The 15,167-nt window shown below is 42.7% G+C and overlaps 1 protein-coding gene across 1 annotated transcript in view; it reads left to right on the top strand.

Moving 5' to 3' along the window:
• The first annotated feature begins 449 nt into the window (after positions 1 to 449).
• The window catches only part of ZBTB21 (zinc finger and BTB domain containing 21), a 28,854-nt gene continuing 14,136 nt past the window's right edge, over positions 450 to 15,167 (top strand). The window contains exon 1 of the mRNA XM_090061129.1: positions 450 to 1,888. The gene's annotated coding sequence lies outside the window, so the exon portion shown is untranslated. The remainder of the gene's footprint in view (positions 1,889 to 15,167) is intronic.

Raw genomic sequence — 15,167 nt, 5'->3', positions numbered from 1 at the left:
TGTGGAATCTCAATTTGTAAGCAATCGCAACTAAGGCAGTGAGATTACATATGCCCCAAAAGACTTATTTAAACTGAGACCTATATGTTCTCTCTTTATTAAACATCATAATCGTTAAGTACTATATCTCATATTGCTGTTGCAATGAAATATTTAATCCTCCTGAGATAAAAAATGCAGATAAACTTACTAAGTTCCACATGTATCAGAATCAGACACTCTATATTTAATCACATCTCACTACTAGAAATGGTTACCATGAAGTTGATCCAGAAATATTGATATATAATTAACAACTGCATGGCATACTGTGTAAATTATTATAGCTTTTTAAAGATAACTTCTTTTATCACAACAGCTCCTGCCCACTTATTAAAGATCCTAAACTATATTAAGAAGACCCCCCGCTGCCTTATATGTAGATTTTAATCCAAAAAAAGACTAAACATGTATCTCTAGTTTGATAAAGGCCCAGATCATTCTTTCTGGCAGAGAAGAACTGTATTTTGTTTAACTCAAAACGGGCCTGTTCTGCATTACAGGGACTGAAATAGTGCAAATGCTCATTTCATTCACTTAAATTTCCTAGGCTTAAAGTTGATCACGAGGAGTAACTACCACTTTTTCTTAGCACATGCTTAAAGGCCTCATCCATAGCCCAGCAAAGCCTGGGAAAGCCTTTCCATTTATTGTAAGGCATTTCTAACTGTTTTAATGGTGCTCAAGGACACCCAGTATGGGGGACTGAGGTCCCTCCCACTCCACTAGGCAGCACAGCCCAGAGCATGCTCACACGTCTATAATGTGTTAAAGCAGGAGTACTCAGCCCTTGGCCTGTGAGTCAAATCCAGCACTGCATCATCCAGCCTATGGCTGTGAGGGGAGCCCTGTGGGCTGTGGTCCTGCTGCCAGCTCAGGCACACAGGACCCAATCCTGGCACATGGGGCTGGACAGGGGCGGCACAGGTCCAGATCCAGCTGGCTAACCAGCTCAGCATCACACAGCTGGCTGGCAGGCCAAAACCCTGAGCACAGCTGGGCAAAGACAGAACAAACCTGCTTGAAGGCTGCCTACAAATGGACCCACAGCAGGTGGGGAAGGGCACCCCTGACACTGGGACAAAGGTGCAAACAAGGCTTCAGGAGGCCAGGACTCCCCACAGTGAGGCTGGGAGACAAACACAGTATATAGGTGGCATTAGGGGGCACAAACTCCGCTCCAGCTCCCATGGGACCCCAGCACAAGAGCCTAGGCCTGCAGATCCTACCCCCTGCTCAGTGTCAGCTCCGTTAGGGGGGCGCCAGACCGTTAGTAGGTGAAGAGGTACCACAGGGCGAGGGATCACGTGCCCCAACCATCACGTCAGCGCCCCCTCCCACGTGCCCGGGCCAGCGCCACGAGGTGAGGGGTCACGTGCCCCCCCCCCGCCGGGGAGGGCAGTCAAGCAGCCCAGTGTCTGGGGCGCTGCTGAGAGATCTGTAGTTGCCCCGCCGTGGGCGGGTGGGAGCGTCTCCTCGGCCCCTCTCGCTAGGGCCATAGCTAGTGGAGGGCTCCCCGGGGAGCGCGCCAAGGCTACCGCGCTAAGTGAGGGAGTGGGGGAGGAGTGGGGAAGCGGACGGGCGGTTTGTCGGTCGGGGGATCCCCCGTAACCGTCTCCAACCGCCACCCGCCCCGCGGCGCGAGCGCCTCACCCCCGGCGCCCGCGCCGGCCAATCGGAACGCTGCGCACGTGACGAGCGTTCCCTGCGATGACCTCATCCCTGGTGTGGGATGACGTCAAATTCAAGATGGATGGAATCACGGCGGTGGCAGCAGCGCGCGCGGGCGATTCGTGAAGGGAGGCGCCAAGGGGGGCAGCAGGGGGGGGCGCGGCCGGCGGCGGAGCGGGTGAGTAACGGCCGCGTCTCGTGCCCGTTCCGGGGCTGCCCGGGCCATACGGGTCTGGCTGTGCACAAAGGCGTCTTTTCCTGACGTAACTCTGAGGTGGTTTTTTTTTTTTTTTTCCTCTCGCTCTCTCCTTTTCCTCCTTCCCCCACCGAGCGGGGCTGCGGTCCCCGAGCACCGCACTGCGCCTGCGCCGGTTACGAAACTAGCCCCCTCCCCCCTTCAGCGCGCATGCTCCGTTCCCGTGGCGCTCGCCCACGCCCGCCACATAGCCCGCCCTTGGGAGCTCAGAGTGCGCCTGCCCGAGACTTCACACGTTCCTACGGCGCTTGCGCGCGAGCCGTGGAACCCTCGCTCCGGCCTTCCTGTGCGTGCGCAGGGAGTGGGGCGGGCGCTGTGTGGCCGTTCGTACTGTCGAGAGCGCGCGGCTGGTCGCCGTAGTTCTGACTGCGCGTGCGGGGGGGGGGGGTGTGAGTTGTGGCGCGCATGCGCAGTAGACCGTGTGGTTGTGGGCGGGGCCACGCTCCTGGTGACGTCACTATGGGTGTTTGTCGTACCCCCGCCCTTTCTGCCCAGCGCTACTGGCTGTCCTGAGCAGGACAGGACAGGACAGGACAGGGAGGAGGCTGGAATAAGCCCTGCTTTTTAACTCCTCTCCAATCCGATTCCTACCCAGAGTTGCACCCATCGTCTCTGCTCTGAAACTAACCTTTTTGACAAACCCAACCCCTGCTTCTCTGTGTGCCACTCCCAGCCCCTTCCCAGTCTGCTGCTCTGCTTTCTGCTCCATGCTGCTGTGTGGCCTGCCACTTCATTGATCTGCTGGGTGCCACTCACATAAGCAAATTGGCCAGCCGGGTCTCAGGGCTAGTCCCAGCTTGGCCCCCCTGTCTCAAAAGACTTGATGGCAATGATTTTGGACATTGGCATGTGGTTATGTCTGCCTCCCCCTGCTGCCATCACGCTGCTATGTTGCAGAGAGAGACAGAGACAGACAGAGAGAATAAGGAGATCCTGCATGAGACAAGAGGCGAGACTGGAATGCAGGATCCACTGTGGCCAGTACAGCAGCTAATGACCAGGGGCATGTTGAGTGTCCTTCAAACGATTCCAAAATGCAAACAATTCAATTTTTTTTTGCAAAAGTCCTGTTGGTCTAATAAAAGCTATCACCTTTACCATGAGCCCTGATTGCTTTTTCCTTTAAAACAATATGGCTACAACCTGGATACCTTCAAACACCCTGAAATGTGCCAGTTAATTTAGAACAATAAGGGCCCTTTTACATCACATTCGTGCCATGATTGATGGGTTAATTGGGCATAAATGGCAAGTGTCCTATATGAGCACCCAATTTAATGGCACCATAAACCAGCAAACTAGTTTGTGTAGCACCTTCAGTTGAAGGCGTGGCATATCCAGGGCTACCCCAGGGCTGGTGCTGACAAATAAGTTGATTTGTTAGTCTACAGCCCCGGGTCATGCTGAGTTGCAGGCACCTGGCTTTCACCTTGTCAGTGTAGGGAGATTCTGGGCTCCCCTGCACTGGCAGGTACGGAGGGATCTGATCTTTGATCCCAAAATCATGTTTCCATTGTTGGGATCAGGGATTGGATCCCATGACACCTTTAAATGAACAGGTTCCAGGGGCCAAAATGTCATTTGTGATTTTTTAAATTGTGAAGCATTTTTGCAACATTACTGTAATCCTATCTGTATATAGTCAGTGGAAATTTGTGACAAAATAATGCCTAGTCTTTGTGTTATTCTGTTAACGAATTCTTGGCTTTCTTTAGTTTCTAGTTTTGGCTCAATCACTAAGCCAAAAGGTGCTCTTTACTTATTTACTTATTCAATATATGTGCTGCCTTTCCTAACATGCAAATAATGGGGTGCAATTTAATCAGGTAGGGCATGTTTTTGTTTTATGGGAAAATGCAAAAATAATCAAAGTACACACTAGAGTGGTGGATGGATCAGTATCAACCTGGAAAGATGTGAGTAGTAGAGTCCCCCATGGCTTGGTCCTCAGGCCACTGCTGTTCAACATCAGTGATTTGGACAAGGGCGTAGTGAACACACTGTCCAAATTTGTGGATGACGCTAAATTATGGGGCAAAGCAGACACTGGAGGGCAGGGAATGGATTCAGGTGGATTTGGACAAGTTGGAAAAGTGGGCAGAACAAAATGGGATGCAGTTTAACAAAGATAAGTGCAGAATACTACACCTAGGGAGAAGGAATCACCAAAACATACAGATTGGGGGAGGGCTTCGTAAGCAGCACAACAACAGAAAGGGATCTTGGAGTGGTAGTTGATTCACAGATGAACATGAGTTGACAATATGACAAAATGATCAATAGAGCTAACCGCACCCTATCATGCGTTAGTAGGTGCATCACAACAGGTCTAGGAAGGTGATAATTTTATGTGGCACTGGTCAGGCCACAGCTAGAGTGGGTGGGTTATCCAGAGGGATGTGGATAACCTTGAGAGGGTCTAGAGCAGGGGTGGGCAAAATGTGGCCCGGGAGCTGGATGCAGCCTGCCAGGCCATTCTATCCAGCCCACAGGACCACTAAAACATTTAGAAAATTAATATTTATCTGCCCTGGGTTGCCTGTCATGTGGCTCTTGATGGCTTGCCAAAACTCAAGTAAGCAGCCCTCTAACCAAAATAATTGCCCACCCCTGGTCAAAGGAAGGCTACTCATATGCTTAGGGGCCTGCAGGATAGGTCCTATAAGCAGATGTTGAGGGACCTAGATCTCTTCAGCCTCTGTAAGAGAAGGATGAGAGGGGATTTGGTCGCTGTCTACAAATTTGTTTGGGGAAGGAGGGTGCAAGGAATAGGAGATACTCTGTTTACCAGAGTGCCCCTTGAAGTAACTGGCAACAACAACCACAAACCGACAGAGAGCAGGTTTAGACTAGACATTAGGAAGAACTTATTTACAGAATAAGTTACCAGAATCTGGAATGGGCTTCCAAGGAAGGTGGTGCTCTCCCCTACCTTGGGCATCTTTAAGAAGAGACTGGACAAACACCTAGCTGGGGTCGTTCTGACCCCAGCACTCTTTCCTGCCCAGGGCAGGGGGTCAGACTCAGTGGTCTACTGAGGTCCCTTATGACTCTGAAATCTATGAAAAGTAGAATAGATTCCTGTTGTGTGCATATGTTTTTTTTCGAGCTCGATTATACAAATAAATAGATTATGCTAATAGATCAGAGAAAATACAGACCCAAAGCCCAGTAGTGTGCTTTCCATTTATAATGTGGTACTAAACTGCAGCTTGTTCTACTCATTTTTGTCAGCTCTTCAAGCCTTGCAAGCAAATTAATAAAAAATAATTGTGTCAATTGCTCCTCAGTTGCATCTCATGTTTCATTATGTCCTTATGCTTGACCACGTTCTGTGAATAATGACAACAAAATTCCACACTTAACAAATCACTTCTCCTTCTCTTAGCAATCTAGGATAGCTAATGCAGTAGTTGATGACAGGAAAAATGCTGTTTATCCTTCAAAGAAGTGATGTGCTTAACAATTTTAAATGAAAAAAGCCATATGTAATTATTCAACAGATTACAAAAACGTTTCAATATGTGAAACATTATGGTAGATTTTTTGTTGCAAACAGAAATCTCTTTCCACACTCTACTTCATCTGAGTTGTTTGATTAACCATTCCTAAATTTTCTTTTTCTAGTTTTGGTTTATGCAATAGAATTAAATATGCCAAAAGTCAATGTGCAAATAACTAGGTTAAATGGAAGGCAAAAATAGTAATCTTTTTGTCCTATGGAGAAATACAAATAACTAGAATATGCCAATAAATGATAAAGCAGAATCAACCATAAAAAACGTTTAAAACATTTAAAATAATGTAAATTGGCTTTCTGAGAGGCAGGAGATTGCACTTTTTAATCTAGTATTTTGTTACAAGTGGAGTTTTTTTTTCTTTTCATTTTTATCTGTTTAAAAGCTATCCAATTTTTTTAATTTTGGTAGAATGGAAGAATGAATGGGCTATGCAGATTTCAGAGAAAAAGGGCAGAATACAGTTTTTCAGTTGGTTATGTAATTTCTCAAACAGAAAATAGATGTACAGTTATGTGTGTAATGTTATATATATACATTATTAAGATTGTATTTAAAATAAGTCAAGAAATAAAAAAAAAATAAGGATCTTACAAAAGTGACAGAATTAAACTTGCCGTATCATTATGTACAGTTCATGCATATATAAAGTGAATTTAAGTGATACACAAGGGCTGCATCTATACCTGCACTTTATTACTGAGTAGACTATCTGTAGAGTAAAGCATCACCATCTACACTTACAATGGTATTAGGCTGCAGTAAACTAATTTATGCTGCAGTAAGGTAGTACTGTCTCACAGCAGAGTAATTAACTGCGATTAAACACATATGTAGATGTTGATGTTGATGTTGGCTATAAATTGCACCCAGTCAGCCCAGCCAGCAGGGGCCAGACTCTTGCCTAGCCACATGGCTCTGCGCTTTCAGCACCTTCATGCCCCAGCCAGCCCTTCTGGAATGCAGTGCAGGAGAGGCCCTGGCATAAACTCATCTGGCGTGACACAAGTTGCTGCTGTCCTAGGTGCACATGTAGGCACTGTGTCCATCTCAAACTTCTCTCAGAGTTTATTGTTCGGATGAATTGCACGTGTAGATGCACCCAGTGCTCTATTTTAGGAGAATCTGAGAGCACAGCTTAGTATGTGGGACCTGGCATTTACCAGCTTGAAGAATCTGTTTCCATTTCCTGACAACTTTTCTAAACTGCATTGAAAATGTTTATGCCGATTATCTGCCTGAGAATGAGTTTGTGGGAGGGGGAGGAAGAGAAGGGGAAATATGGGGGAAGTTCAGATTTTCTTAGAACGAAGCCAGAGGAAAATATGTTTAAAATTCTAGTGACCTTCTCATTGAGAAATTATACCGGTCCCCATGCTTGGGAACAATCAACTGAAATACTGCAGGGATGTACCTTTTGCCAAGCCCACAAAAACCCATCCCAGTTTGGCCAAACTGTGGGATTTTGAAGAACTCCGGTGGTCTCATACAAAGTCAGGATGTCATTAGAGCATTGCAATTGAAAGCTCCAGTGATTCTACCTGGATTAACTCTGTCCCAGCCTGGAACTTAGCAGGATTCCCTCCGAAAGTGTAGCACAGGCCTTTTGAAGTCCATTTCAGGTCTGAGCACCTGAGACAACGTTAAGGAGCTTGTTCCTTTTGTACTTTTTCAAAGGCTTGCTTCTTCGACCCCTTGCTGCTAAACGGTAGTGTCCTGTGGGCCTGCTTAGGATTGATGCTTCTTGGGATAGTAGGGGCCTTATAATTATATTGCAGGAAATAGAGACTGACTGCCCTGTAGCGCTTAACTGGCCAGTTTAAGACAAGAAGCAACCAGAGAGTGCAATAAACAGAGGAAGGAAAAGTAACTTTACTGGGCACTTAATTATGTGCATGTGAATATTATAAATGAGCCCCAGCACCAGAGGTATAGTGACTTAGCCAGGTGCGTGGGGCACTGGCACCCCCCCTCACCCCTCTTTCTGGTTGCTGGTGCAGTTGTACAGGTGCAGCCTTTTTTTGTGCACATCACCTCCTCTCCTCCCCACCCTGCAATTTGGCACCCAGAGGGGCTCACCCTGTCACCTCACCCTAGTTATGCCACTGGAGTATGCTTTCCCCCCCTACTGTATATGTTCCAAGTTGTGTTCTAACAACCTTACAACTATTTTGACTCAAAATCTAGTTTTTTAACTTGTTGAAGATGCTTCACATCACTGGCAACAGCTTGATACTGAATATGGATTTCCAGACTGAGTCTTTGATTTAATTACATGAGACTATAAATACTGATGGTCAGAATGAGAAAATAATTGCTTTTTCCACCTTCAGACCAAGGGCTGACCATAATTTTTTTTATGTGAATCATCTTTGCATATAAACAGAAAAAATTCAACCTAAAGAATTTCTCAGAAAACTATGAACCCTCATATGAGTCACAATATAACTAAAGTTATTTTGAAACTTAACTCTAGTACTTGCTAATACTGATTTATAATGATCTTTTTTTTAAATAAGCAAATTAAATATGTCAACTTCCTGTATCTGTCAAATATCAACATTAACTGTAAATTAAAACCTTCATATGAGTGAGTTGTCTTAGAGTAGAAACAGCTAAGAAGTATTATGTTTATGAAACATCTAAAGATGCAGCAAAACCCTTCCTCACAGATGGAGATGCTCTAACAGTGTAAATACATCTTCCCCAACTGTATCCTTCCATTCCATCCTTCTATCTTTTTCTCCCTTCTGCAATTGTGATGAATTACGGGGCAAGCAGGTGTACTTTTTCACAACTGATTGAAGAGAAGTATATTTTCTGCTGTCTTCCGTAAATGAAAGCATCATGTGTCATGGCATTATAAACTACTTTGTGCACAGTTTATAAATTGAATCATCTGAGAAGTGAGAGAGACCTTTTGTTGGGTTCCACCTTCCCAGGCTTCTTCATTTTTTCATAATATTAGAATTAATGATTAAGAGAACTTTTAAATATTTTCCATTTTATAATCATTTTTGTTTTGTGCTTCTTGGAAACATTAACATTTTGCTCTGTGAATTAAAATATACTTTTGTTCAAAGTGTCACAGCTAGAGACAGTGTAAGACTTTCTTAGAGTTTTTTGAATGAGTGGAGGTTTTTTAAATATATTGGCATGAGATTTGTCATTTCTTACATACTTCCTAAACTGAATTCTTTAAGAGAGGCAAAAATATTTATTTTTTCTTTTGGGCACTTGCTTCACCCTCCTCCACTTGTCCTATGTTCTTTGTAACAATGTGATAAGAATGCTTAGATAATTACTTATTCTTGTTCTCATTAATGAATAACTCCTTTCACATTTTAGTGAGATGTCGGATGTTTTGTGAAAATCTTTCCACATCCTTCAAAAACAGTTATATTAAGCAATCTTTAAAAATCTCTTACATGAAAATCCTTAAGGATTCATATACATTTTTTGTTTCTCTAATCGTGGATACTTTTATTTGAAATAAACACCTCCATCTCATAGAAGTTTTATATTTATGGGTGGGGCTAATTTTTGTTTCATGTCTATGTAGAAGTCTCATAACCTTAATAAAAAGTACCAACTGATATTTATAGAAAACAGGAACTGGGTTTGGGCACAGTCCTGCAGTCGGGGCAGAATCTTAGATCCTTTGTTTATCCTTTTTTTCCGTATTGTTTCAGGTGCAGGAAAAATATTTATTAACAGCTATAGAAAAGAACATGAGTAGGAGGTCCTTCATATGATTTTCATAACCCCATGTTTTTCCCAGTTTACTTTATCATGAAACCCAACTCTGCCCCTGCCACCATCACTGTTTTTGGTTAGAGCTATGATTATTTCAGGACAGTTTTAGTGGAATCGAAACTGTATCTGCTCAGTATCATAAGAGGGTTGTATACAAGATGCTCTTCCCTGACTACTACAGCCCTCAGATTGCAATTCCTGATCCTTGGTCTCCAGTATTGATTTTGTACCAGTATAGCATTCAGTTGAGGGCTTTCTTTTTTTAATTCTTCTGTAACTAGCTAGTTACACATACCCAAGTGTGGATGCAGTTGTGTTAATACAGAGATGAAAATATGAGTGTAGCTTATTTTCCTTCCCATAAAATAATGAAAAATACCAGTGAAAGTGCCTTTATATCAGTACTGTCAATTTGGGTGTTGGTACCATTTTCACTATACCATTGTAATTAAATCAGTACAACTTATGCATGTCAACACAAGCTATTGTGTAGTTGTGCCCATTAAGGAGAGTGAGTACTGCATTCTGTATTGCAGAAGATTTTATTAAGGAGCCCTAGTAGGATGCCACTTCTATCTGCAAAAGTAGTAAAGACAGGCTTCCTGCTTTTGTTTGCAGATTCTTGCTGAGTCAAGAAGGCTTAAGAAGTTCTTTTCCCCTAAATTTGGCTGGTGGGTGTTTGGTATTTATACTAGAGTTTCAGGTCCTACTTAGTCTTTTAGGCTCCGTGGTGACTGGAGAACTAAAGAAATGATATCACAGAAGTGAAGCAAAGAAATAACTGAAAAGGGTAGGAATATTTAGTTTGCTTAAACCCCTTTGTTCTTTTCCATGATGATTAACTACGCTCTTAGTAGGAGTGTCAGAGGTCAGAATAAACATTTTCTGATATTTTAACGTGGAGAAAAGTTCATTTTAAACCCTTTCGACCTCTATTTAAATCATCGTAAAGAAGCTAAAACATTTAAAAGCCTAATACCTTTTGATACTCTTTGTAGGTTGCTGTTAAACTACTTGTTGCTCAGTAGCTTGCACTTAAAATCACTGAAAAGAAAAAAAAATGTCTTGTTCATTGAACTGGAGTGAAGAAGTGCCCTCCACAGATGCGTGTGCACCTTAAGATATCAGGAGATAGCTGGAAATCTTTTTCATTCCATTATTGTCCAAGACTTTAACTTGATGCATCCTTGCACATACTTTTAAATCATACCCTGCATAAAACTATTATGTTTGTAAATACAAAATGACTTGATACTTCAGACTTGGATTGGAGGATGCAGGCGAGTAGATGTAGGAAGTCATGTGAAGGTTTAGATGCCTGGGAGACAGTCTGGTAGATGAAGTTGTCTGGGAGGGTGTAATTTTCTCAGCAATTAACAGATATGCTTGGTGGAGATCACAGATACTTGAGAGATGAAGGACATCAGGCTAGAAACTGTAGCAGCAAGTGCAAAGAGACAATTGTAAATCAGCTTGGCAGTGAAGAATTTAATAGGCAATCTCAAGGTTACTGAAAGAATACATTCCTATGTAAGGGAAACCCTTTACTGGAAACTTTGTCCTTGGAACATCATTGCTATATTCTAGAAGAGATAAGAACAATCCTCATTCTTCCACAGGATCATAAAAACTTGTTTTTATTTAAGTGGTTGGGGTGGCCTTATTAGTAGGGATCCTGGTTTTCTGTGATTTTAAAAAAAAAAATCCCCAATTTTGGTTTTAAAAAGTAACCCAAAATCCACATTTTTCTGTGATTTAAAATGAAACACTGAAAAACGTGGATTTTGGGTTACCTCTTTAAATTAAAAAAATGGTTTGTTTTTTTTATTAGAGAACCTGGATCCCTACTTACTAGTGTCTGTAACATTGAATCAATGGGGTGAATGACAGGAAAACAAAACCAAAAAAGGGCTGAGCAGTCCAAAAGGTTTAAGGACTGCCAACCTAATAATGTATTGTGTTTTTCACTTTTTATGTAGCTTTGCTATTCCAAACAGAAAAATTAAATGCGAGTAGGTAGTGGAAATTGGTTGGAGTGAGATTTCTTATCGTCTTGCAGATGGACATGGGCTGGATTTCTTTAAAAAGTCTGGGTTTAATCCTTTTAAAAAGATTAATACTTTTTGTGTTTAACAGTAGTATAAAAGTGATAAGCCATGATGGTCCAGAAATTGAGAGGCAAAGTTTTTTTAAGAAGAGATCTTCTATTGATCCAATTGTATAGTTGGGGTAGAGTTAGACCATCTTTCAAATGCAAGACATTTTTTCAGGTCTGAACAGAACAAGCCAAGTACAGCATGCTGCACTTAGTTTGTACCACGCTGTGCTTGTTCTGGTCAGGCCTCAAGAAGAATGTCTTGAATTGGAAGGTTTGTCTAACTATCCCAGCTATACAGTTGGTCCATTAAAAGATATCACACTAAAAAATCCTTGCCTTTGTGTTTAATGTAATATTGACCTGTTATGTTAGCTGGACTTCCATATAGCTCACCTTCACTTCTCTTTTATTTGTAAATAAAGAATGCACTAGACACATTGAAATAAGGGATTTTATAGATATGTTTCCAGGCATTTGTGTGTTAGTGTAAGAAAGGAGTAATTGTCTGTAATATAACTTAAACTGAAGAGAGTAAAGATGTAACATTCCAGATTGTGTGGACTCTTATATGAACAGTAAGAAGGGAAAAGTAAAGTCTGTCTGCTACATGCAGATAATGAAAGGCCCTATGTTTTATATGCAGCACTTTTTAATTGTAATAGTAATAAATAGCTGATCTAATCTATAATGGACACTTTTTTTTACTTAACCTTCTCAGTTTAGCAGGTTTCCCTCCTAACACATACCAGCACTTCATAAATTTGCTTTTCAGTGAAAGTTTACAATAATTAATACCTCACATAATAACAACTGAAACGCCATTTCATTAAATTTAGGAGGACTGAATCCTTAAACAGAATAAATAATAAAATTAAATGTGCTTCAAGTCTCTCAAAATTTTTCCCTTAATGATATTTGAAAGTTTGAAGCCAAAACTGAAACTTGCTACGTGGGTTTAGATTTATTCCAAACATCCTGAAGAGAACTTTTGTTAAAACACCTTGATGCCTTTTTGTCCCCAGTTGCATCAGATTTTCTTTGGCCTATGGTGCAACTTTACAAGAATGGTGTCTAACAGGGTGTGCTTATTTAGACAATTAAGCAGAGCACGTTTCAGAGCAATTAGAGTCTCCTGACATAACAAGGAAATCCATGGGAAATCCATGATCATGATAAAGTGGGTATGGCCACAGCCTCCTTGGCTGTGTAGTGTATGCACAGTGAAGAGAGTTCACCTTTATGCAGTAAGTTCAGCTTTATAGAGTAACTTACTTTATAGACTAAAGTAACTTACTTTATAGACTAAAATGTGCATTATACAATAATGGAATCAGAAGTGTACTGTGTCTCAGGAAGACTTATGCAGTTCTTCAACTTGTCCAGGGCTGTCCAATTTGTAAGCAGCTAGGGACTGCATGCCACACTAGTGGCATGCACCATTAGTGTTACCATGGGTAACACCATTGGGGGTCATTGCCCCTACACCACACACTGCGTGATCACCTCACCCTATTGCAGTGGGTGCCCATGTGGGCATCCCTTCCCACCAATACTGAAACAATTCCCCCATGGATGCTGCAACCCCCTCCCACCACTGCACCATGTGCCACACAGCCCCAGCCTCACTTAAGCACACACTGCTGTACTGTGCTGCCCCCTGGAGTGTGCACAGAAGTGGAAGGTGGAGATGGGAGGGGAAGCCCAGAGACTCCAACTGCTGTTGCAATAGGGGAAGTTATACCTAGGTAGAAGCTTGAGGGCATCAACTTAAGGTGCACTTCTTCCCTGCCTTCTGTCAAGATCAGGAAGACAAAAGGACATGCAGCTGTCCTGCTATAACAGACACTGTTACGAGGATCTGCCACTAGATGGCAGGGGAGCAAAAAACGATCTATTCACATTTAGCAACTGGCTTGCCTGAGATAGGGGGGGACTGATGAAACTTAACCTAGTGCAACATACACTGCTACGAGTTTTGCCCCAATTCCTTCAGGGACAGTTCTTTACCAGATTGATCAAATTTACTCCATTTAAATGTCTGCACCATCTCTTAGACAGTTGAATAAAAGAAATAGAGCACTGAACAAGCCAATGACATTAAGAATGAGCATCACTCTCTGGTCTCAAATCCAGAAGGTGCTTTAGAAATTAACTGCCAGAGCAAAGCAAGGGTTGCCTCGGGCTTGGTGACATTCTTGGTGCCTCTGAGATGTCTTTCTTTGTCTCTGTAATGTGACCAGAGATTTTGAGCAGTGTATTTGTTTTGATTGCAGACAAATGCTGCAAATTCTGAAATTCAAACCCCTTGCCCCCAACTCCACTATCCCCATTCAACTACCTCGTTCCCTGAAAGGTGGACAAGCAAAGAAAAAACCCTGCCAAGTGGCAGTCTGCAGGGTCTGAATGCAGAACCATTTTTCTTTTACACTGAAAGTGATTGATGCAGGGGTTTCAATCTTTGTGGTTGTGGTTCAGGCCATGGCTTGCTGTGGGAATCCTGGAAGGCACCCGTGTGCCAGGGGTTTTGACACATTGGTGCCTTTCAGGGTGCTTTCAGCAAGTTGTGGCCTGCAGGGTGACCACGGAGGTTGCAACTTTTGCATCGATCATTTTCAATGTAAATGTAAAAGAAACGCTTGGATCCTTATCTTGCTGGGGTGATCTGACCCCAGCTGACTTCCTGCCCTTTGGGCGGGGGTTGGACTTGATGATCTTGGGAGGTCCCTTCCAGCCCTAATGTCTATGAAATCTATGAAATCTTTTTTACACCTGTGTCATGCTGTAAGCATTTCTGTGTCCACACCTTAAGTAAAACACAAGCAGTACCTCTTTCTCACACCCTCAAGGTAGTGAGAGCTGATGCCCAGTAGAACACTTGTGTTCCTAAATCAGTTTCCATAGTCCATTCTTTTTTTGCCTGAAGTTTTGGCCATTTTTTTTTTTCTCCATGCACTCCCCGGCTGCCTGTCTCATTTGTGTTCATTTCTCATCTTCTTCCTTTCATTTTTCTGCTTCTAAGTATAATTCCTAATAGCCATGGAAACTCTCTGGTTTCAGCATACCATCCCATCTCCGTTAAAGCATTATTAATGGTAACTGGTAGAAATGGCAGCAGTGTACTTAAGGCTGCCTAATAATTTCCATTATTAGTCCTATTTTAGTTGCTTATACATTTATCAGATTTTATTGTTTGGACCAAATTTTTCCATGCGGATTGTCTGTCTCTTTAAGATTCAGGAACACTAACTGATTTGTTTTCTGATGCTGAGTTCTGATAGACCATTCACAGAGATGCACTTGTGTCTTCTTTCTTTGGAGCAGAAATATGAAATGTGGCAAGAAGCCATTCTGTAACAATCTGCCCAGATTTCACAGTTATAAGGCTGCAGATTACTGTTTGCAGACAATTGACAGAGACTTGCTAGAAGCTGGTCCCAAAGTTCCTTGATGGTTCTGCTCTGCATTGAGCAAGTTCCAACCCAGGACTACAGAGGATGTGCAGGACCCTTACTACTGTTGCTCCTCACAGTAGACTTTTTCTGCAGTTGTTCCTTCTGACTGCCAGTACCTGCTATGGCAGTGAGCATTTGAAACGCTCCCAATGCTGGCACATAAGTTGTGTGAAAGAAAATAGAAAGTAGCCTAGACTCCACTCAGGGTAGAAAAGTAAAGGTGGCATTGCAAGGTCATAGACAAAATTACTGCTAGAAGGGGATAGAAGCAAACAGTACAGGGATGGAGAGGACAAGCTTGGGATCAATGGGACAAGGTGATCTATAGCCACCAGAGCTTGATCTCCTCAAGAACCTGGAGCAAGAGTCAGAGTTGC

This window comes from Crocodylus siamensis, chromosome 1 (assembly GCF_052110815.1).
Source record: "Crocodylus siamensis isolate JL-2025a chromosome 1, ASM5211081v1, whole genome shotgun sequence".
Classification (NCBI taxonomy): Eukaryota; Metazoa; Chordata; order Crocodylia; family Crocodylidae; genus Crocodylus; species Crocodylus siamensis.
Note: the sequence above shows the minus strand (reverse complement) of the source record. Positions and strands in the feature narration are given on the sequence as shown.